This window comes from Passer domesticus, chromosome 3 (assembly GCF_036417665.1).
Source record: "Passer domesticus isolate bPasDom1 chromosome 3, bPasDom1.hap1, whole genome shotgun sequence".
Lineage (NCBI taxonomy): Eukaryota > Metazoa > Chordata > Aves > Passeriformes > Passeridae > Passer > Passer domesticus.
In genome coordinates this window covers 68,627,248-68,651,534 of record NC_087476.1, presented here as the reverse complement: position 1 = coordinate 68,651,534, position 24,287 = coordinate 68,627,248, and the positions used below count along the sequence as shown (strand labels likewise).

General features: G+C 36.6%; 1 long non-coding RNA gene across 1 annotated transcript in view; it reads right to left on the bottom strand.

The window, feature by feature from the left end:
- Positions 1-10,497: 10,497 nt before the first annotated feature.
- LOC135298135 (uncharacterized) overlaps positions 10,498-24,287 on the bottom strand; it is a 64,324-nt gene continuing 50,534 nt past the window's right edge. Inside the window, exons 3-5 of the long non-coding RNA XR_010360123.1 lie at positions 12,824-12,941; positions 12,508-12,614; positions 10,498-10,664 (exon numbers count right to left, since the gene is read on the bottom strand). This is a non-coding gene — a long non-coding RNA (uncharacterized LOC135298135). The remainder of the gene's footprint in view (positions 10,665-12,507; positions 12,615-12,823; positions 12,942-24,287) is intronic.

Genomic DNA, 24,287 nt, shown 5'->3' with positions numbered 1-24,287 from the left:
CAAGCCATACTTGGCGCATCTGCCAGATGAGACCAATACCTACCCTAGGCTTGCATGGCATTATGCATTTTTCTTGAGTGGGCTGAAAATATCTCCCCCCAGCAATGACTGAAATGAAACAAGAAGAGCTTTGCTAAAAGATAATAGCCCACCAATGAGTATAAAAGTTATTCTCTATAACATCTGCAGTTTTTTACTCAGGAAAAGCTTAAATTTGATTTAGCTCAGAAAACAAATTAGAACTTGCCTTTCCAAAAAGCAAGTAGGAACATCTGCAAAACCCTGGAATGCTGTATGGAAGCCACAAGGATAACGCAACTGCACCATACCTTACAGCAGCAGTAAGTGATAAAAGACATCATTCACTCTGAATAAAACATCTTCGAGTGTCTGCCTTACACTCATTATTCCCTTCTTTCAGAATAAGAAGCATGCAGCAAAAGTAATTTCCATCCCCCATGAAAACAGAAGCAGAAGATTAAGACAATTTACTTTTGCCCACATTCTGTTAGTTAACCATCAATGGATATGACTGCTAAAACAAACCATCATAAGAAAAGCGCTTGGAGAAAGACAGCAGATAAAGCTATTCACAAATTTCCTTAACACTTTTTATCACTTACAGGAAACACATTATCAATCAGATTTGGTTTACAATTAAGACAGAAAAAAAGAAGAAAAATGGCATTGAGTTTCTTAGGAGAAAGAAAAGATAGATGGAGTATGATCTAATTGGACTTCAATATTATAGAAGTACCAGAAGGCAGTGAACTTTGAGGTCTTATTCTCTCATTCCCCCTTCCTTATCAGGGTCAGCATTTGCTGATAAGACTATGAAGAAAATGAAGAGGTAAAATCCACTTCATACTGAAATATCTCGTACTCAAAAATAGGTCACAAACAAAAAAAGGACAACATGTTCATTTTTTTCAGAATGCATGAACATTAACTTCTATCATTAGCTATGCTTTTGGTATTATGGATCTGTACACCACCTTGAAATTCAGTTATACACTTAGATCCACAAACTAGCTGCTCCCCTGGATCCATTAAAGCACTTGATGACCACTCTCAAAATCTGTCTAAGTCCAATAAACAAAGGGTCTCCCTAATTTATCCTTGGCACAAATTTGGAAATAGAACCACTGTTATATGTCAAACACAATAAAATTAACATCCATCTTTTCTTATTTCTCTAACTGATTGGGATGGAGTACTGGGTCCTAGTAAAAACAGCAGCCTGGCTTCAGATATTTCTTGTCTTTGAAACCAAAGTCTTTGCTTATTGTGTTTCTTATGCTAATTACATAGAGATGTTGCTCAAAGTACCCCTAAGTTATTAGTTTCAGTAAATATGGTTCACACTTCTTTCCTGACTCTTGAAAGTTCCTACTGTAGCACACTTGCCTATACTCCCATCTTTTACAACCAATCCAAGAAAATTAAAGTTTTCAACCTCTGTCCTAAGTCAAAGAAAAACTGCTCTCTTTTGTTGAGAGCATCCATCTGCTTTGAAAAATAACTATTGTAACTCAGACATTATTTTCCTTTGCCCACAGATACATTAACTTCTTTAAGAAAATTCTTCAATCATACCAGCAGATCTTGACCACCTGAATAGCAGCAGAATTACTTCCTAGTTCTGCAGTAACTAGATAATTCACTCCCAGTTCCTCCTGTTTCATTTTAGACTTCTTCGCTAGTCATAAAAGTAGTGCTTTTAATAAATATCTAGACAAATCCCTTCCTCCAAGGCACATTCTTTTCTGCCTCACCTTCCCCATGTGCCAGTGGCAAATTACTACAAGCTTCCTATAGCAAAAGGCTGGTGAACAAGATGACTCTAAATTATCATATTATCCCAATCATACATTTTTCCTTGACTTCTTGGAGGGTGAAGCAATATCAGAGGTAACACTTTTTACCTCTTTGGTCTTCATCGTTGTAGTATCTATGTATGTGTTCTTATCTTCTGTTTTGTTTCTTACTCATATTTTTCTCCTGGTTTGAAAATGTACTTGTAAATATTGGGAAGAACTATGGAGCAAATTTTTTATAGTTAGATCAGAGTTTTACCTGTGTGGTTGCTTTCCTTTCTCCATTAAAATCAGAGCAATTCTTCAACTGCCCATTAATTAGATCCAGGAATAGAGCAGGATTACCTTCAACCCTTGAACATGGGTCCGAGATGAGGATTAGTAAACAATGCTCCAAATTCAGGAAAGACTTAAATATCCAAACAAAGAAAAGATGATGGGCTATTGAGAAAGCAATACTTGGGTAAATAACTCTTAATACCAGTTACACTTTAATTTTGATATTGTGTGCAAAACAAGAAAATACATTCTTTGTAGCAGTAACCTTACATCAAGAGCATAATGTTTGATCAACTTACTCTGTCCTGTTTTACATTCACTTCAGTCACATCCAATGGCATTCCCACCTCCAAAAAAAAAATCACATTATATTCTGGTTAGAAGAATGTTTATTGGTTGTTTTTATTTATTATTTGGCTGATTGCTCTGTTTATCATAGCTTTTATGACTTTCAAAAGTTATTACGTTGTCATTCTACTATGTTCAATTCCACTTAGTCACACTTGGCTTAGCTCTATTATCTTGTTTGATGCCTTTGACTCTAAATCTTCACTGGCATGATCACACTATATCCATTTTCAAATTATCACATTAATATCTCCCATTCTGCAGATTTCCTTAAAGCAAATAATTGACTGTAATCAAGAATCTAAATGTTTTTGTGCAGCTGCAGAGTCATCTGTCTTCCACAAGCTTTTTAAATAAAAACCTAGGAAAAGCAAACAAAAACTTGCTTTACAAAGGGGTTTTCTCATGAAGGGCTGTTTCAATCTGAAAAATCACCAGATGAAGTTAAGCTACATGGCCTCATGCCAATCATAGATTACTGCACCAAAAATGGTACTGTTAATGTAAATTAAACACTCCAAATACCCTTGCAAAAAGTAAAACATTATGAAAATTTTATAAATTTTATTCAAAAAGTACCTATCTGTCAAATTTCACCCTTTGAATCCCTACTTCTACTATCCAATCTGATGTCAGAAAAGGCCATTTTTATATTGTTTATCTCCTGAACATTTACCATATGGTCACAGCTCAAGGAGATTGGGTTCTTGTTTAAATTTTTTACACAATTCTAAAAAACCATTTGTTTTCATCACGTATGATCATACTTGCATACCTTGCTTGTATTTAACTTCCAAAACATGGTTGGTAATATCTCTATAAGTGATTAATTGAACAGACATCACAAGTGCAAGTTTTAAAATCAATCTTAATAGATTCCTATGTTTATGTAAATAAATTTTGCTATGATTCATATTTCTATAACTACTTATCTTTTTAAAGTGTTTTTATTGTTTAAATAACCACAGAAGAAACATTGTGCAAAAATAAGGCACTCCTTCAAACTCCATTTTAATAGGTGACCAATTTTTCAGAAGCAGAGAAGAGAAAAACAGAGAAACAAATTTGCAAGAGACCATGATGCAGTACAGGACCCAAGGAGCCAGCTGCCAATAACATTCATATACAGGGGCTCACTCTGCTATTAAAAAACATGTTTTATATGCAAAGTTGCACATAAATATTTCAAAATCAGTTTTACAACACCAAGAACTCAAAAAACTTTTAAGACACCTACTCAAGACAAACAGGAAATGCTTTTTCTTATCCAGCCCATTTTCTCAATGTCAGATTGTTAATACACTGCATGGGAGTCTGTAAATTGATCCGTTAAATTCTTGGCTTTGTTCTGGTGACAGACAGTTTCCTGTGTGTTTTCCATTCTTTATTTTCCACAATTTCATATGATGGAGTACTTCTAAACAATATTTTCGTGTGAATGATATGTAGAAGAGTGCTTTGGTGCATGATATGACGTCCCATGGATCAGAGCTACATGGAGTATCTGCAGTTTATTAATCAGCTATGAATTTTGTAGGAAATGTAGGAACACAAACCCTTGGTTTTAGAAAGTGCTTTTCCACATGCTTGCCAAATTTTTTCGTCCAAACCTCTGAACCAACTTCATATGAACCTGTTTTTAAAAAGTCTTATAAATGACACCTTCCATTAAACACTCCAGAGGACTTCTAGTTTGATAATTCAGTTCAGATTCTGAATTCCAGCCAGGTTTAATATTACTTATTTTACCTGGCTTGATTCCTAGCACTAAGTTCACAGTGTCCTTTGGTCTCGTTAGTTTTTCAAATAAGCATATACCCTCCACCAATGATATTCCTGTTTCTTCAAGGGCATTACTTTCATGATCCCTGTGAGTCTTAACTGCTCTTGCTATAGGTCTTAACTGCTCTTGCTATAGACTCAAACATTATTTTATGCATGATTATTTAAAATTTGATAAACTGTTGGTGTTAAAAAACTGAATCATGAACCCAATAGATTATTATGCTAAGAAAACAGATCCTCCCAAATTTCTGGATTTCTCCTACCAGACTTGTTTCATTGATGATTATTGTCTGCCAAAAATTACATTTTTCCCTGCCTCTCACCTTTGTACTGCTCATTGATTCTCAGTTTGTAGCAATGCACATTTATCACTTATCTTCCTTAGAATGAGAAAGCTTCAAGTCCTTCTAACCAAGTTTAAAATCAAGAAGAGATGTGGAAGATGAACAAAACTGAAGAATAGGCTTTTATCAAGAACTTCACCATGACAAAAGTGCTCTTCTTTTCAGCATTGGCTTATATTAACTATATATTTTGAGAGTATCCATTTGATCTGTATTTATAATGACTCAGTTGTTAAATTTTTCTATCATTTATTAAATTGCAACTTTTTCATTTTTTTTCCAGAGTTTGCATTCTGATTAGGGGTCTTTCCCCCTAAAGCAGCCATGGTAAAAAAATTTCTTCCGAATGGTTTTGATAAAGTTTCTGCTGATTTTCATACCACTCAATTTGAGATATGAGGTTTTCTGTAAACATCTCAGATTTAAGAAATGCTCATGTTCTCCTAATGATGAGCACTTGCTTTACATATGATTTAATGATTTTTTTTAGATCTTCTCTCTGTCTCTGTTTGTTCTGAGAGAGTCCTTATATCCTCTCATCCTGAAAACCTCGGCAAACTGGGATGTGTCATCCTTATATCGTGAATATACACATGCAAAGAAGCTTGAAACAAGACTATAACTACTTCGCAGGGCTATAACACTTTACAGGAACTTAATAAAAGACTGGGTGACTTCATGCTCTCCAGGGAAAGGGTCTGGAGAAAGACACTGAAGAAAGCCAGGCATAGGTGATTGCCTCCATTGCTGATATATATGAGAGTTCATCTAAACAGAAGCAGAAATGGTTTTACCAAATATCTCTGACTCTCAAATTCTCCTCAGCTCAGTTCAGATCTCCTCTCTAAGTGACTGCAATATTTATGGTCCCTCTCACATATATTGTATCTCAGCATTTGAACAGTGCTGTCAGCCTTTGGACAATTGGTTTTGTTTTAAACTGCAGGAGAACCAGTAAATTTAAGGTCACCTCCACTATGCTTGCCTAAGTCACGGGAGGGAAACAGTCTTGGTCTGTCTTAACCCTGGTTACCACCACTCTTCATTACATAAACAAATTATGACATTTCTTTCTTCTGTTCTTCCACTTCATATTTTGTAATACTCCATGAAAATATTGAGTTTTAAAATACGACATAAAACTTGTCAGGTCTCATTTTTCTACTCCAACAAACAGATAATGAGAGTGAGGGGTACAGAAATATAAGAAGGTGGTGGTAGTAAAGTTGAAGAAATGGGATGCTTTGAATGGTGTTTTAGTAATTCATGTTTGTACTTTCTTGTCAAAAGGTGTCAGGTAATAACAATTCAGACTTTTTTATTACAGGAGATGTTGAAGTGAACATTGAGAGATAAAGGACTTACCCTAAAAAACGGACAGCTTCTATTACCATACAATGGAAAAACCTCTTTCATGGCAAATGCACCTATTTATCAAGTTTGTCTAGTTACAGAAATGAAAATACAGACTAAAGAAACCCAATATAGGGCCTGAATCCAGTTGCTTTGATCTGTCCAATACAGCTGGTTAAAGAGATTCAAATTTTACAGTGTTAATCAAAAGAAATCTGAAAACCAACAAATATGTGTAATAACATATTTGCTAATAGACAGAGACATAAAATGTTTTGTCTGTAATGTATAGTCTATGTAATCTTTATCAGGTTTCTCATGTTCTTGCCTGTTTGAAATTCCACTAAAATTTGAACATATGCCCTATTCACATTTTGTCTTCAGTGCAGAGTGCATTATGTGCTGTTATTTAGAAAACAGTGTTACCAAGTGTTTTTATTACAGAAACTAGTTAGAATTTCAAATTAAAGTTCTGGGAAATTACTGAAAGGAGAAATGGTAACCTATGCCTTTCTTCTTCTCTGATCTCTTACTTTTTACAGCTCATGAATAAATCATGTAACATGCTTTCTTTCTTATTTTCGTTTTCTTTCTGTTTCTTTCATTTCAATTTATGCCTGCCTCTGTTACATTATGACACTTTTATTATGGAATAATTTATTTTTAAATCCACAGGATAGATCATTAATTAATCTGCTGACGCTCTGTACCATAACTAAGCTGAGTGCTAGCATGAATGCCTAAGGACACCACCCCTTGTTTAGTCACTGTGCTATGCTGTGTGACAAGTTGGCCTCTCTGATGCACTCATTACTCAAGACTTCCACTACTTCTACTGCCATGTATTTGCACACCATAGAGTTTTAGAAAGTTTTTCATTACCTAGACATGTATGTGTGTGCTGTTATTCATTTGTGCAGAAGACCTCTCTGGTGGCAAAAGCAGGAACAGATCTATCAGTGTTTGTCTGTCTTGGCTGCCCTTACACCTCCGGGCCATTTCTCCTTCCTCAAACTACTTTCCTTCATGTGCTTGTAGCAGTAGGACATAAATTGCACTTGAAGACTGGTCTGTGCTGGATTTCCATAAAGTCTTGTCAATATTCCTTTTTTACTCTACACTTGTCATGCCAACATCCTCAATGGGGAGTGCTTAGAATAGGATCTCAGTCTAAGAGATTGTGTTGAGAGGCCTTTTCGCCACAGTTGCTCAAATGGGCTATCACATGGGGCAGAAACTTTCTGAAGGGCTGGAGGAATTGTGGCACCCACTGGCTCATGCACGCCACATATGCAGCCAGGGGTGCTCCCTTGGAGGTCAAGGGTCCAGATCTCACTCGCAGGGAAACATTATCACACCAAAGAGGAGGTCCTTGAAAGGCTGAGGGCCAGAAAGCACCCAGAGTTAAATAATTTTCTTTTCAGCCATGCTACATCTCTGTAAATCCAGTCTTTAATTAGAAATCTAGGCTCTAGAGGAATCCCCAGACAGTTAACGAGAAAGAAATTATGAAGAAATCAAATGTCAGGGTCTTGTAATTCAACTGCCTCAAAGAGACAGAAGTAATACTTCCCAACTGGGATTTTCATCCTGAAACATTGTCCAGGAATGGTCCTCAGATCCTATTTATGCAGCACAGCCTGAGGAACTGCCTATATTAAGCAATCTTTTCTATGGTTAACACACTCAGCCAGAATGCATAAAAAAAAGGTTTAATTTCTTCCTCTGACTAAAGGGAGTAAAAAGTCTTCCACTCTAATTGAAATAATTGAATATTAATTGGGCCATGAAGAAAGAACAAAAGGCCTGCACAAGGGTTAGAGTACTTATGTAGGTGTCAGAACACGTTTAAATATTTTATAACAATTATGCACTGTAGCTGAGCAGCAGTTATCCCAGGTGAATGCTCTTATCTTTTTCTCTGTGATCAGCCTTCCAAACCTTCTGAATCCAGCCGTCTAGATATGTTAGAGACAAAGAAAAGAAAGTGAAAAGCAACTGCAGAAGTGGGTTTACTAAAGGACTGTAGTTTATTCAATACACTTGCAGACTCACTTCCATGATGTCTTCCTCATTGATCACCTTACATATGAGTAAATATGTCTTTGAGTAATTCTTTTTGTTTTTCTATATCTCTTCTTAGGGAGAAGGGAGCTATGGCATATTCTTGTATTCACACATTCAAGAACATATAGGTGAAAACAGATAAAAGAAAATATTCATAGCACTGAATTTGGCAACAAGATGGGTCATACATTTACTATTGGAAATAACCATAACTTATCTGAGTCTGAGATACTTCCTTAAACAATGGCAAGACCCTAAGATTGCACCTAATTGATAAGATTAAGCCTGGAACATAATACACTGATAGATACAAAGGTTAGCAATTTTTGGCAATTGATGCATAATCTTACAGATCTTATCCTTCCATGATTTAAGGAGTCTTTCTATTTCACTGTTGTTTGCAGAGAGCTAGAGCTCCAGGAAAGAGGATGGAGATAGAGAGGGAGAGCTGTTTTTTCACAGAAACCCATTTTTACTCTGATACAAAAATTAGTCTTTCAGCAGAGAAAAGCAGGGATGGGACAATAGGAATAAATTTTCTATGTTGATTGTGACAGCACATCTCTGCTTCTATTTATTCTATGTTAAAAATTATCCTTTCCTGTGACAGTAATATGCAGAGAGGTTGTATCAATCATTATTGAAGGCAGGAGTGAGACATAATTTATGAAGCATCCCCAAAGAGAGACTAAATTTTCTGGTAAAGAGGTTATGGTTGCCAGCTGAAGACAATAATAAAGAACAAGGTGAAAAGACATAAGCAGCTTGAATAAGAGGAACTATCCTATAATTAATAATGGAAAATATGCATTTTGCTTTGAAGGAAACCTCAAAAAATTTCAGTGAGATTAGAACTGCTCTGCTTGGCTCTGTGGCGAGGCTGAACTATTACAACACTGGAGACTGTATTTTCAGTTACTTTGACAGTCACGATTTTTCTGTAAAACTGGAAACTTTTGTTTCTCAATTGATCTACAGCTAGAAGTAGCACTCTATTATTGACTGAGAATGAATGAACATCCCCAGCAAAGCCTTATTGGCATAACTCTATCATTACTACTTCTGTCCCTGTCTATGTTCATCTTGAACTTATCTCATGCTTTTTCTACGTTCAATTATTTTCTTATCAATTATACTGGCAATGAAGAATTAGTGTTTTTTTTGTTGTTGTTGTTCAGGGGTTTTTTTATGAGATGCAAAGGGAAGGGTACTATAAATTTATTAGTCTTATTTTTTCCTTTTTCCTTACTGAAAGCAAAAAAAAACCAAGCAGTGGAATAAAAAAAAGCACAGTAACAGCAGCAATATAATAGCAAAACTATAGAAGAAGAGAAGGTGCTTGACACACAAAAGGTGTTTATCACCTCAGTGTAGCTCTGCATGACCGCTGGGACAAAAACAATATAGCAGACTCTCCCCATAGATTGTGTCAAAGTGGTCCCCTGGGTGAAAGACCAGAATGAATAGGGTGGAGGCTGCTCCTTTCTGCCACCTCCTCCCATCCCTGAGCCCAGCACAACAGAAAACAATGACACACTGCAAAAGCTGCGTTGTCTGTGCCACACTGCACTGCTGCTCTGCTGTGTAGGGCTTGGGTCCCCTTTGGTTTTGGCTCTGGGCTGTCATTTTGGGTGCTGGTCTTGATCCCATGTGGTTGCTACCACAGGGAATTTGGACTGCTCAGCCCTGCTCCACCAGCTCTGTTTGGCTCCACTCCGCTCCCTTCAGCTCAGCTGTGCTGGGGTTCTCTCCTTCCTGGATTCCCTTTGGTATCTGTCCTCTAGCACCAACACCATCCTTCAGCACCATGTCAATTTTCTTTTCCCATGGCTTGGAGCTGCAGCTCAGACAGAGGGGTAAGGGATGGATGGTGAGGGCAGGGTCTGTAGGGCTGATCCTGACAACCTTCTTGGTGGAGAGAGGCAAAATGACACATTTTCAGGGGTGTGATAATTTGTTTCTTCCCCCCAGAAGTGAACAATGATGTGTGTGGTCTAGAAGAGCAATTAGCTGTGCCCAGACAGTGCTAAACTTCACCCCCTCTGCAGCCAGGACACACTGCAGTGATGTACAGCCTCCTAGTTACTGCCTCCCTCTTGTTTTGCACTGCTCTCAGTTTCCTAACACTTAACTAAATAACACCATTAACCCAGAGTATTTTAATTCCAGACAGGAAAATGTAGAGGTGGGTGCATTTAGTCCAGTATTTCCCCTTAAATGTACCTTTCAAGGGAACAGTATATAAGGAAAAGAATAACATAACACATAACACGGTACTTACATACCACCATATTTTAATAAATTTGGAACACAAAGGTACAAGAGTAGAAGGAAAAGGTTTTAGTTGCTGCCATTTATATTAACAGTGTACTATTATTTACCAAGGAAAAGTGGCCAAGCTCAGTCCTGTGCTTGACAGGTGCAGTTCTGTGATTGCTGAATTACATATTTTACCTCACATAGCTGGTGTTGGGCAATTCAAAGTGCTCAGTTGCAAATATTACCTTCTCTTTATTCAGACAATTACAAAGATTTGAAAAAAACCTGGGAGATGAAAATCACATGCAGCAATGTTTGATCATTAACACACAGTCCAAGGCCCATGACTTCCAGTCTTGATCGTGACATTGGCTTGTTTCACCTCCTTTTGTTCACTTCCTGACCTGTAAAACTGAGATAACATTTTACTTACATATTAAGATCCTTAGATATAAAACACTGAATAGTATAACAAAGAGTGCTGTTATACATGCAACATGTATAATTTTCATAATATTATTTTTAAATTATTTCCCATATGCAGAAATACAGGAAAAAACTCTTGATTTTTAAAATCAGATTATAAATTATCATGTACATTTAAAGTAGAGTAATTTTGGAGGCTGGAAAAGAAATTCATTTTTGCTTGAAATGAAAAATAGATTATATCAACAATGATAATTAAGTTACCAATTTTAAAACTTCCAAGATTTTCATTTAATATGTAAATTTCTTTTGGAATAGTTATGAGACATTTCTCTGGGGTTTTTATGTACAAATTCTATAACAAAACCATTCATACGGGAACCATTTCTATTAGCTGTCTCTGAGTGTTAAATGAACTCTGTAGCTTAGCAGGGAACTTTTATATGAGTCAGTTGTGCTAAATGTTCCTATTTTTCTGTGAAGTGTGTGTCTGTTTTTTTGGTACCATAGTAAATCATTATGACACAATTTACAATAATGTGTAAAAGAACAAGAAAGCACAAATGTTGGGTCTATGCACATATGTTTCACTGCCAGTACCAGCTTAGAACAACTAAATAGGACACCAAATCCCACTGATAAATGAGGTCTTTGATTTTGAATTTGTCCCTCTCTTCCTGCTCTTCTGGAGACAAGAGATTGCAGCCTGTATGGGGCAGAGATGCTACTGCTCCCTGAGCTGCAGCCATCAGGAACCAGGTAGGGACATATACTGGCTCTGCACCCAGCCATAATTACACTGGCTTTGGCAGAATTAGTGCAGAAAATAGCCATTAGACTAAACATTTCAGACACAGCAGAGGGGACTGCCAAAAAAAAAGCCAGATGTCAACCATGAGACAACCACCTTGTGGTCTGGCTTGATTTGTGCTTGATCTGACAGAATTAATATAACCAAGCCTGGTGAGATAAAGGACCTGGGGTGAGGTTCTCCTTGATCAGCTCTGAGTTCAAGATCTTCCTTATTCTTCCTCAATGAAATTGTCTGATTTATGAAATGGGAGTGAAATTCTTATAACCCTTACGAAATGTTACTCTGAATGTGAGCATCTTCCTGCATTCATTTAATGATTTATTTTGGGTAATTTATGTGGTGATATTGAAGGAAGAATTAGGCATCTAATGTAAGAAATTGATTTGTTTATTCTGGTCTTGCTGAGACCTATAAACAGACCATACAATGAACTGCAAAACATGAACTGTTAGATGATCTGGTAAGTCATAAGGATGTGTAATACAAAATTACATTCATCTCTAACAGTGTGGTTATGAATTTTTTCTTACATTTTCTAAACGTTAAAAAAAATGAGAATCAGGATATAAAAATACTTTTAAAATTGGCAGAAAACTTTTTATACAGGTAGCATTGCTTGTCATGCAAAACTGTAGTAGCTTGTCTTGTCTGAAATATAGTTCAACATTTTAGGTTGGTTTACTGTTGACACCTTCCATTTTTACTTCTACTTTCAAACTCAGCTCAAACATGCAATTAAAAATCTTGGAACTTAAAGACTCCCCTCATTGCATGTCACCCCAAGGATTCTCTTGGCAGGAAAAGAGTAAAGGCTGCAAAAATCTAACAAGTCTTAGGAATGGAGCAGTGCTTCTTCAGGTGTGACTGGAACACAGGAAGGAGGTTTAGGAGACAGATCTTTAGTTGCAGCTGAGGGATTCTTGGAGAAAACCCAAAGATCACAGGAGAGATAGACTTATGATGGCCTATATTCAAGTGACAGCTGTCAGTAGACTCCCACAGGTAGAAATCTTACCTAGAGAGGGCATAGTAATGCTGACAGTGGAAATCCATCAATTAGGCATCTTGAGACTCTTTAGTTCATCTGAGGTTAACAAATTAATCACAAATCTGTTCCTTTGCCTGCAGGAAAATCAATATTTGATTGTTCAAAAGATTATAATCTTCCGTGAATTCTGGATTTTTTGCTAATTTTTAGAAAGATCTGTAAGGAAAATATCACCAGAGGTAGAGTGAGAATATATATCTGGAACTAAGAACATTGTAAGAACTGTAATCTGTACGTATGAATATAGAGAAATTTTACACAAATGTAAGAGAGAACATTTTACCTTCCTTTCTCCTCATCTCCTTTGGCTTTCCCTCTGCTGCACAATGGTCCTGGCATTTTGGAAACCCTTTCAGTTATTGAGTGAAATAAAACAGTTTGCTGCTATTAATGTTAGATTCCTGAAACAAGATATCAAAAAAAAGGGAATTATTGTATCTTTACATTTTTATTTCCTCACTGCAAGACTTGACTTGCAGCTTATTTCAGGCATTCCATTTCAGTTTTAAAATGATAAAATATGAGCAAGAAGTTTAATGGAGCATAGAATGACTTTGCGTATGAAGCATCTTCAGAATTGTTTTTGTGATCTAGATTGCTCAAATGATGCTTTCTCTAATATAGACTAGTCCTGAAAGTGGAAGCTGTTTATGCTGTTGAAATATTCTACAGTTTGCTTTCTTCATTTTTGAATACTCTGATGAGACAGAGGGCAAGGGAAGTTCCAATCATCTGTCAGAACACTGACTTCATGGCTCTGACACATTTTTATGTGTATACTAGCTACTCAATTTTTCTTTTGATAATCTTCTGCCCTCTCAGCATTTCTTTGCCTGCAGCACCTTTTAGCTGGTTTTATTTTATCTTAATACTCTGGGCAAAGAACGAGGTCTAATTCTTGAATGGCCAGATAACACCACCATTCAATACAAGGCTGCAAGTCCACAGCAGACTTCAGCAGCAGGCTGTTGGCTTTTGGAGAGCTGGCAGCAATCGCAAGGAGATGGCAAAGAGGTCAGGATTCTCTTATTTTATGGCCAATATGTCATGAATGATAGCTACAAGGCTTGAGTGGGCATGCACAGCTTATGTGCTTGTCTCACGGGCCTCATACATTGGCTGACACTGCTCAGTTCCTCAGACACAGTCAATCACAACAAAGCTCATTTCACATGTGGAGGTCATGAACAGAATAACTCTGAACAGTTTTCATTAAAATAGTGCCAGGAACAGAAAAATTGAGGACATTACATACCTCTAAGAGAATATTTCTCTTGTCAGGTATGTGAGTAACATGGAAGTGTGATGGGTAGTTAAAATGAGTTCTTCTTTACGGAGAAATGAGAATGGGTCATTGGAGAATTAAAAGCAGCAACTGCTTTAAGACAGGAGTTATGTATAGTCTAATGGTTGGCCCATTATAGAGAAAAAATTGAAAGCAAGTAGCACAAAATAAGGTGGCAGTAGGAGCAATCCTGGATAAAAAAGGAAGATAAGTAAAAAATGCAGTGGGATAGAAAGAAATTGAGATAGAGGCTCAATTAGTTAATTAAGGTAGATACTAAATTACTGAACTTTTTCCTTTGGATCTGACTACCTACATGACCCTGAGTCTTCCTTTTTCATCAATATGTGGTACTTCCAAATACCTAATCATGTTTGCCCTGCTACAATATGTTAGTTGAAATAAATTAGATTGGTTTGTACGTCCCATACTCTGCTTTCTTTGATCCTGTCAGTCTAACTTAGGGAGCATATTAGCTTTGCCAGCCTGGACTTCCTCCTGAAGAATTTCTATTACTGATACGGGGAAAACCCGTTATTTTTATTTAAAATAAATAAAACCAAATGTGGCTTTCAACTCTTTCTAGATGTGTTTGAGGAATTTTCTGCATGGAGAATCTGAAGACAAGCAAATGAAAAGTTCATGAGTTCACTGATGCTTTCCTAGAAGAATGAAGTAAAATGAAGAAAATCTAAAAAAATCTGTGTCATGGAGGTTTAATGTATAAGTAAACACACAGGATTTATAAACATATAAGGTTTATCACAAATAAAGTGATTCCTCAAAAGAAAGAAAAACTAGTCTTATGTAACTACCTTCTAGTACCAAATACTATACTATTTGAGTTCTACCTTCCCAAATACCAAAAAATTAATGACCTTACCTCTGAGTTAGGACTAATGTTCAGCTGTGGCACAGAAATATCTAACACAGAAGTATTGCCATTTAAATTATTATTAAATAAAAACTCCATCAATAAAAAAGGCAAAGAAAAACTAGTTTAGAAAATATATTAACATACCAATGAAGAGACTTTTACAATTATATTTTTTTGCTTCTCTTTGACTTCATGCTCCTGCAATAAAAAGATTGTGAGGGTTTAAAAATAGTGTTTATAGGAAGATAAACTATGAGCCCAAAGGTCAGGTGTTCATTACTGTCAATAATCTAGAAAAAGCATAAGAAATGAGAGAGTGTGCAATTTCCAGATTATATGATATCTGTATTTCAGAAAGCCTGTAAAGAGTGTGCAAATTATGCACATATCTAGTCCTTTATGGATTTATAGTAGTGAATAACACTGCAGGAAAATGACATGCAAATTGAATATGTATCCATATACAATAAAAAAAAAGGTATTGTTATTTGAGTAGGAAAAAAATGAGCTTCAGAAGAGGCACCACTTAAATCACCTCTTCAGTTTCTACACTGGTACATGCAGCATGAGAAACAACAAGAGGAGCTTGAGTCTTTGTCTCAGTCCCAGAGATTTAGCTTCACTGTGACTCCTTAAGATTTTAGGTTTTATATTTTTCAGATCCTGTACTGCATTAGTGTATAACTCTGAAATCCATATAGAGTGTTAGGAAGCTCTCTTTACATTTTGGTCAGACAAAACAATCCTTCCAGGCCTGAGAGCCAAGGTCACCCTCATAGCCTCAGGCCCCAAAAAGTGTAAACAAAAGTGAATCAGGTGGGGAAAACTGAAGAAATATGATTTCATTATCTGAAGCTGTAATTAGAGAATTAATCCCTGATTTGCAAACAGACCAAATTTATACCTGTCTGAGAACCTCATGACCATCATCCATCTTGGGTTTAGCCTCTGGAAGGCTTTTGACTGCCCAAGATGTATCTATCGAAGGTCTTTAATAAATACTCACTCTATTCTCTTGACTCTGTCCAGCCTCTGTTTTAGGTAGCCACTCCAAGGCATCAGCAGCTGTAAGTGAACCCTGGTGGCATGAGTCCTGTGACTGGAGTGCCCTGTCAGGGGTTGTAAGCTCTTTAGGAGAGGTAGGCAGGGCAGAAGAGGCAGAGGAGTGGCACTGTATGTAATAGAAGTGTTAGAATGTAGGGAGCTCACAGCTGGCAGTGGCTCAGTTCAGAGCCTCTGGGTGAGAATTAAAGAGCAAATAAATAATGCAGATGTCACCCTGAGAGTCTGTTGTAGACCTCCTAGCCAGGGTGATTTATTCTTTTTGGAACTAGGGAATGCTTCCAAATCAGTTGCTCTTGTCCTTATGGGGGACTTCAACTTGCCAGACATTAACTGGGAGCATTACACAGCTGGTAATGCCAGGGCCAGAAGATTCCTTAAAAACCTGGATGACATCTTTATGGAACAGGTCCTAAAGGAGATGGAAGTCATCAGCCATCAATACAGAATGAAGCAAAGTCATCCACTTGATCTGGATGTACAAGAACAGATGTTTCCTAATTAGACCTAATTAGAATACAATAGAAACTCATCAGCACTATGTATCTATTAGATTTACACCAGAAGACATTTCCCTCTTTGATATCTCTAAAGCATCCAAGTATATTAGCAGTTAGGACACAGAAAATTTCTGTGAGACTTGGTGATAAAAGTAAAATTCTGTTTAATAATGCTTCTGAGTCTTTGTTTCACTTAGACCACAGAGGCATACAAGGAACATTAGAAACAGATGCAGTGTTTTCTTAGAAAACCAATTAAATGTAACAATATATTAAATATAGCATCTGAATCCTCAACATACATCAACAAGGGGAAATACTCATTCTTTTGCTTTGCTATTGGCTGTTTTCTTTTTTAACCTAACTTAGAAAAATGGGTTAGGAACCAAAAGCTTCTGCATCATTAATTGAGTGCCAATGATTTTGTGGAAACATAGATAGTATATGCTGATGAAATGGAGGAACATTCGCTATGTACTCAGATGCCTGAGAGGAAGGTGAAATACCTGTATGTGCTAATAGAGGTAAGCATTGTGCACTGAAATGTGTTTTTCTTGCTGTCTCTGTGTTAACTTTATTAGACTCACATTTCTTAAAACCATTTTATTTAACATGATTTTGGACACTTGTACCTAATAGAATACAAACTATTGTTAGAGTTATTTTAGAGTGATTTGGTTGGACTTCATAGCAAACCAACACATACCTATCTTACTGCTTCTTCTTCTTTCCTTTAAGCCCATGCCCTGGAAATCACCATTATTATGTGCCTCTTGACAAATCCTTAATTGTCTGCCTAAGGTGTGGTTTATGGACTTGAAGGAAAAGGTTATGCTGAATGATGGTGGGTATGATCTGAGATAACAATTTGGGAATCCAAATTAAATCTAGTATTGGATACCCCAGACAGATTAGGAATACATAATGAATTTAAGACCTGAAAGACATTTTAAGATTAATCACGAATGGTCAGATTCAGTAACCTGCTCTACAGTTTGTGACATATATTAATACTTTAGACATATCTAGAGGCTAAAATATTAAATTAAACATTTCCTAAACAAAAATACAATATTCATACTTCAGAAAGTAACATTTTAAAACTAGTAGATCCATGTGTGTATTTTATCTATTTTTAGGATGCAATATTAGAAGAATAATGTCACTTCAATGAGGAATTATTGCAATAATAAAAATCCCTTTTTTAAGGATATTTAAGAATAACATTTCAGACAGTCATAGAATTTTCAAGGTCAGCAAAGACCTTTAAAATCATGAAGCCCAGCTGTTAATCTAGCAATACCACCATGTTCACCACTAAACCATGTTTCTAAGTGCCACATCTGCATGATTTCTGAACACTTCCAGAGACTGTTACTCCATCACGTCCCTGAGTAGCCTAATCCAACTCCTTCCATGAAGAAATTTTTCCTAATATCCAATCCAAACCTCCTCTGTGACAACCTGAGGCCATTTTCTCTGTCATTTAATTTTTTTAGTGTTTTACGTGCACTAAATAAGTTAACTTTTTTTTTTTTTTTAATAATGATATTGTCACCTAAGCCAACATTGCACAGGTGAAATCAAAGTAGTAGGCACACTCAAACAAATCTCTCAGCCTTTCTCATAGCCTGTCTTATGTTGTTCTCTTTCAGGTCAGATTTTAAAATGTTTTAGCTGCTGTTCTAATTCTCAAAAGCTAGCAATTTCCTCATTAATTTGGCTCTGCATCCTTCTTAAGATGACAATAGAAGAAGGCTGTCTAAAGAAATATAGGGCTTTTCAAAGCAGTATAATATTCACAGTGAATTCTGTATTCCTGTACAGCACCCAAAAATGTGGGGTTCAGAAATCAGTAGCAATTGAAAACTATGGACCTGTCCAGTTTTTCCACTAAACTTCATGTATCAAACAGTTTCTACCTTTTGCCCAGTTTTCCATTTCACCCGTTATAATGCTGCACTGCAGTGACCCACACTTTAGATGGAAAAGCCCTGGATCACAAAAAAAGCTGCCCATGGACGAAGCACTTCCCTCTCAATTAGAGAGGAGAAATTAAAAGCAATGTTCTTTACCAGTGCTGACCTGCAAGTCTCTATCCTCCACAGAAAATATATCAAACATTGTGAACTCTAAATGGAAAGGCATGTACTTGCATGCTCTGAATGATGTGAGTTTGCTGTGCAAAGTGACCTCAGTCTTTTCTGTATGAACTCCCCTTCAGTGCCCTTTATCCATGCCCAAGCACCAGAACAGGTTTTTCATATGGCAGACCAGGGAGCTCATGCAAAAGCTCTTGACTTCCTTTCTAAACATTCTGATGGTGCCACTTTAGTAGAGTTCATGAAGAATTTCTGGTTGCAGTTGTGTTGGAGCAGAATAAAATGTTTCTCCATTTACCTGCACCCTCAGCACATCCTTCTTGTTACTAGGAGTCCCTGCATCCTCACATCCACTGCAAAACTGTGTGGCACAGTGTCTCGTGTGACAGTGTCTCCACCTTCATTTCATCTAAGATGCTGGTTTAAGTCTGGGTTCTTTAAAGAGGTAGATTGCTGCTTTTGTTTGGTTTTGGGGGTTCTTTTTTCTTTCTTTTTTTTTTTGGTCATTTCCCACTAAGCTCATTTGAGAGCAGCACATTGCAGAAGGGATCATGTGTGATGATGCCAGCATACCTGACTGGGTAATAACCTCACTGGGGAAATAGTGATAATTTGCTTTAGGGAGGTAGTGTTTTATGCTCTCAAACAAAACCTTACACACCATAGAATGGTGCATCAGCTCTTGCTATATCTAGCTATGGCACTTGAAGGTTTGAATATGTATTTCTGTCACCACCCTCAAAACCCTCCAGTATTATAGCAGCATATAATTGTTCTGTATTATAAGTTTATGTTTCATGACAATTTTGGGATGAAGTACACTTTTGAGTCTCTGTAATACTTTTTTTGTCAATTATAACCTGTCCCCAAACAGTTTTTCCACTTCTTTCCTTACTTAAAAAACAAACCAGAAAATGAAGCTGGATAACAGTTCATATCCAACTTGCTTGCTTTGATATATAACTTTCCTACTATTTCATTTCCAAAAGCTTTTCTGTAGAATATAATGTATAAAAAGTAATGATTTTTAATGTGAGAGGTCTGATATCTGTGGTCTTTGCATGTAGAAGAGAATGCAATGTTAGGAAAGGATGGCTGGATGGGTGTTGTAGGTATTGTATATTCTGTCTGTCTGAGGTTCTTGGAAGCTTTATGGTTTGAGGAAACACAGTCTTTAAATCGTGCTGAAGCATTGCAGAGGCTTATTCTTCTCTTACCCTTACCTCTTTTCACAAACTCCTTTACTCACTTCCATATCTATAATTTGGCCCCAGGCAACTAAAGATGGATGAGCTTAGGAACAAACAAGAAGTGAGAGAGATCAAAATTAATGTAAAGATGTTTTACATTCCCTGATGCCCTGCTATTCTGCTCTTAAATTCCTTGTTTGTTTGAGGACTGTCAGGGTCAGCTGTTGCTTGTCTCTGCCCCAACACGGGAAAAGGTGGTTCTGGGCAGGCCGCGCTTTGAAGAAAGAGTCTGGACTCTTCAGTTTTCTGTCTTCGGTTGTGTTTATTATTTCTTATCTATAAAGTTTTTCTGTCTCTCTAGCCGAAGTCTGATCAGCAGGGCACTCTCCCCCGCCCACGGGGCGGTTGTCTCTTTTATAGTGAAAACTACGTATAAGATATTTACCTTCTATTTCCAATACTTTTCACCCTTGTTAACAAGTGCACCTTCACCATGAACCAATCCACATGTGCCAGCATCATCCTGAACATGGATGCCAAGGAGAAGAAAGAAGAAGGACGGGGCACGCCCAAATCCCTCCATCTTGGGACTCCTGACCCCCATGTACAGGATTCCAAACCCCCCTGTACAACACAAAAAACCCCCCTGTACAGTGCATTAAAATCTATGTTTCACCCAGTGAATTTCATCCCCTCACCATTCAAACTTGAAATTCTCTCATCTCCTCATACTCAGGTGTCACTTCTTTAGAAGGATCGAAGTCAAACCACCAGGCACTTTTGGCAACATTCCAGGACTTCCAAGCCCTCCAAGGGCTCTCTTGGTAGCTCTGGACATCCGGAGTGATGAGTTCCCACAGAAGACATAACAATATTAAAACCTGAGAAGAAGTAAAAGCTAAACCTAGGCTTTTAGTGCTGTTACTTCTGCACTGCATTCCCTACTGTGTCTGTTGGAAATATGCCTTCACTTCTAGTGTCTGATATGGAAATTACATCAGAGGCATAGAAGATCAAGACAGGGTACAGCTACTGTGGGATCTTTTCTTTCCATTTGGATTTGGGTGTCAAGTAATTTTGTTAGGATCTTTTTCGGTTTTAACATGCAGCTTCGATACCTAGCTCTACTGCTGACAGCCTGAACAACCTCCATCAATATGATGGTCAAACCACAGAAGATATCACCCACCCACTCATGGTCCTTAAAACAGAAAGCAGGGCACTTCAATAAGAATGGAAAAGCTTTCTCAATGTGCCAAGTACGCCAGTTTTCTGTGCCAAGTGAGAGCTGAGGCTTCACAGGGTAAATCAGTTAAAAAAATAACAAAGAGCTCTTATCTACTTTAGAGTGAAAAGAAAACGCAGACAATCTTTTAAAGCATAGCTTTGATTCAAGTGAATCAATTAGTAGCTAATCACATACTTAGTATTAAAAAATTGAAATGAAAATAATTGCATAATGTTACTTGAATTTTTAAAAAATATATTAATCAAAATTTCTGTCTTGGATTAGCGTGTTAGCTGATAATTCATGCCTACATGCATTTCCATTCTAACAGTTATTTACACTCCCTTGATCAACTTTTAGCAGGCTCTGACTGGAAATGTTACATGCGATGGTTAAAAAAATTTTAAAATCCCACAAATGACAAGTTCTTCTAGCTGCCCCTAACAGACTCCTATAACAAAAGGAGAACTTCCTAAATCTAATGAGCATTCATTAGAGCTTAAAGGGGGGTGATGTGATTGATACAACCATTTCTCCCTTCTTTATTCACTATGAGGAAGAAAACAGTAAGTTTGCATAGGTTCTTAATGTTCAGGGTGTCAGAAAAACATCTGAAAAGCAACATATATAATATCATCTGTGCCTCATCATGAACTGACATGACATCATTCCTTCAGAACTCACCCTTCTCAAGGAGTGTTTTTCAGCAGTGACTCAATAAATCACCCTCTGGAAGAGGATCCCACTGGCTGTAATATCCTGATAGAGATTGTGTTTTTTCAGCAATATGACACAGAGTTATTTGAAACTTCCTTCTAAGCTGTTACAAATATCTCACTTTAGATTTGGAGTAACTCCACACAAGATCAGTCTTACAATGAAGGTAAATATTGTATTCTATGTATGACTAAAGTATTTCAACAGATTACTGAAAAAAGGAGACTTTCATACCCAGAAGAGCTACAGCTCATTCTCACTCCTGTGATAACTTACAGTTTCTACTTAAGATGAGTCCTTGAGGCAACAGTGTTAGAATCTGTACTGATGCCACTAAACTACTCAGTCATGGTCTTTCCAGGAAGTCAATGATTTACTAGTCTAAGATAGGTATAAATTTACAGTAAAGAGTTGTTCTGATCGGATGTTATTTTTTCTGACAACCTGCAAATATGCTTACAAAAATGGTATTTGAGATGTGTTATTTTACTGTCATGAGAAAGCAAATGTGTTATAAATACAGCTTCAAGCAAAATGTAGTATTTTGAGGATATGTTCACTGAACTTGCTTGTTAAATATCCACTCAAAATACAAACAAATTTATACTTGAAAGCCTCTACATAATTTGAACTTGTATTTGTACATAGTGACAATGACTTTCTGTGTCAGTGGCACTTATTTTGATTTATTTTATTGTTTAGTTCTGTTTGTATTTTTGCTTCCCCTTAACTGACATGTTTTCAAAAGTTATAGGTTTTTTTCCCAAATTATTCTGAAAAGAAGCTTTAATTGAATAATGTAAATGGCGTTTCCCTGTCAGGCATAGACCGTCATGCAAGGGCAATCAAAAACTATTATACCATATTTAAGGAGTGATTTTATATAGAAATAAAATTTCTAGCTAAAAGACATTCTGAGCAAACTGCAAACTAAGTGTTACTTGTGTCTACTCATTTGAAAAAAAAGTTATGGCAGAAGACAGACATCACTTAGGGCTTTCTTTGTGTTGTGTTGACCTTTAAATTTCAAATTTATAAGTATATTTATAAATATGTGCATATTCAACAAAATTTTGCCACAGTATTTACACAATTGCAATTTACTGGAGTATTTTTTTATGTCACTTTAGTCACTTTACCTCAATCCTGGTGGCAGCTGTGGCAAAATCAACATCTTCAATAAAAAGTTCAGGAGTTCAATGACCAGAAAGAGGATTGGAGTTCATAGAATGGTTCAGCAACTACTTAACAACTTACCCTTAAGGTGCAAGATAAAAGTGAAGGAGTTTAAGATAGCACTTCCTTTTTTACTGCCTACAAATGTCTTGAAGCAATTTCATATGTTCCAATGAACTAGAAAATGGAAACTGAAGACCATGAAGTGTCATGCACTAATGTGTTGCCTAATGTATTGCTTAAAAATATTTCTAGATTAGATTGTCTCTCATTTTTAGGTAAGAAAATGTATTTAATTTATTAAGTGTATTAAGTTATTATGCGACAACTTCATAACTATTTCAAAGTTAGAAGAGAGTGGGGTCAGATTCCCTAGAAAGTTACTGTGTTTTCTGTGAATTTAATTTTGGGTCATTATATTCACTTTAAATTGCTTCTCCCTCTCATTTAGAGATGTGTGATGCAGCTTGGGGAAAAAATCATTATCATATTGTTATACCTTCCTTCTTCATGAATTTTACTATCTTGTCCAAAAGATATGTATGTTGCAAGAAAATCATTCCTTGTGTTAGTTGATGGGAGCTGCTGACTTTCTCTTGATAGCTCAGTAACTGTTTCAAAAACAAAGCATGAGTTAAGGATGCATTCTTCAAAATCCTATTCTGAAAAAAGTGTTTCTTTAACTGGAAGTTAAACCTCACATATTAAAAAACGTCAATGTTACAATAATATGCTTTTCCCTCTGATTTTTAGTAACTTTTCTAATTTTAGTATTTATCTGATTTTACTGTCTCATGTCTTCCACTGAACCCTATAAACTCATATGGGTTTACTTATGATGAAAGCTAGGGCTTTTTCTTTTGTGTTTTACCAGACTTTAATCACCTTAAAATCCTAGCAACAGTTAAAGACAAAAGGAAAGCTATGTTAGAAAATGTGTTGCTCCATAGTCTGCATTTGCACCCCTATAGAGTTAGAGTGATGATGTGGTGGGCATCACACTCACAGGCAAATCAAAGGGTGAAAACATGTGAAACAGTGTCTAAGACTACAGTTTAAGATTTAATTTATATAGTTTGTTTCCCATTTCCTGTCCTGGGGGCATCAGGCCCAGCATCACCATCCAGGCAAGGGAAGGGATTGTCCCAATCTGCTCTGCTCCAGGGCAGCCTCACCTCGAGTGCTGGGGGGAGTTTTGGGGGCAAAAATATAAGAAAGACATTAACCTTTTTTTTACATTTTGCAAATGATGATGGATTCCTATATCGTGTTTTATTCTTAGGTTCTTTCCTTCACCCTCTTGAATGTAAAAGTTTCATTTTAAACTTCATTATTTAGAACGAGTTTAGCTCTCCTAATGTTTCTGTGCTAACTCTGGTTCTCTTGTCTTTTTCTGAGCATTTGAATTAACTCGTGAGAGCTCTCCATTTTGTCTTTACCTTGTGCTAAAATGGCACAAACTCTATGAAGTAGAAATGTTGCATCCCACCTGTATCTTATGATAGCTCTCTGTAGAATATCATGTTAAACATTTTTATTTACTTATCACCAGCTCTTGTAATTTTACGCTGCCAGTCTATGTTGGTCATAGATGATGTCATAGCAGAAAT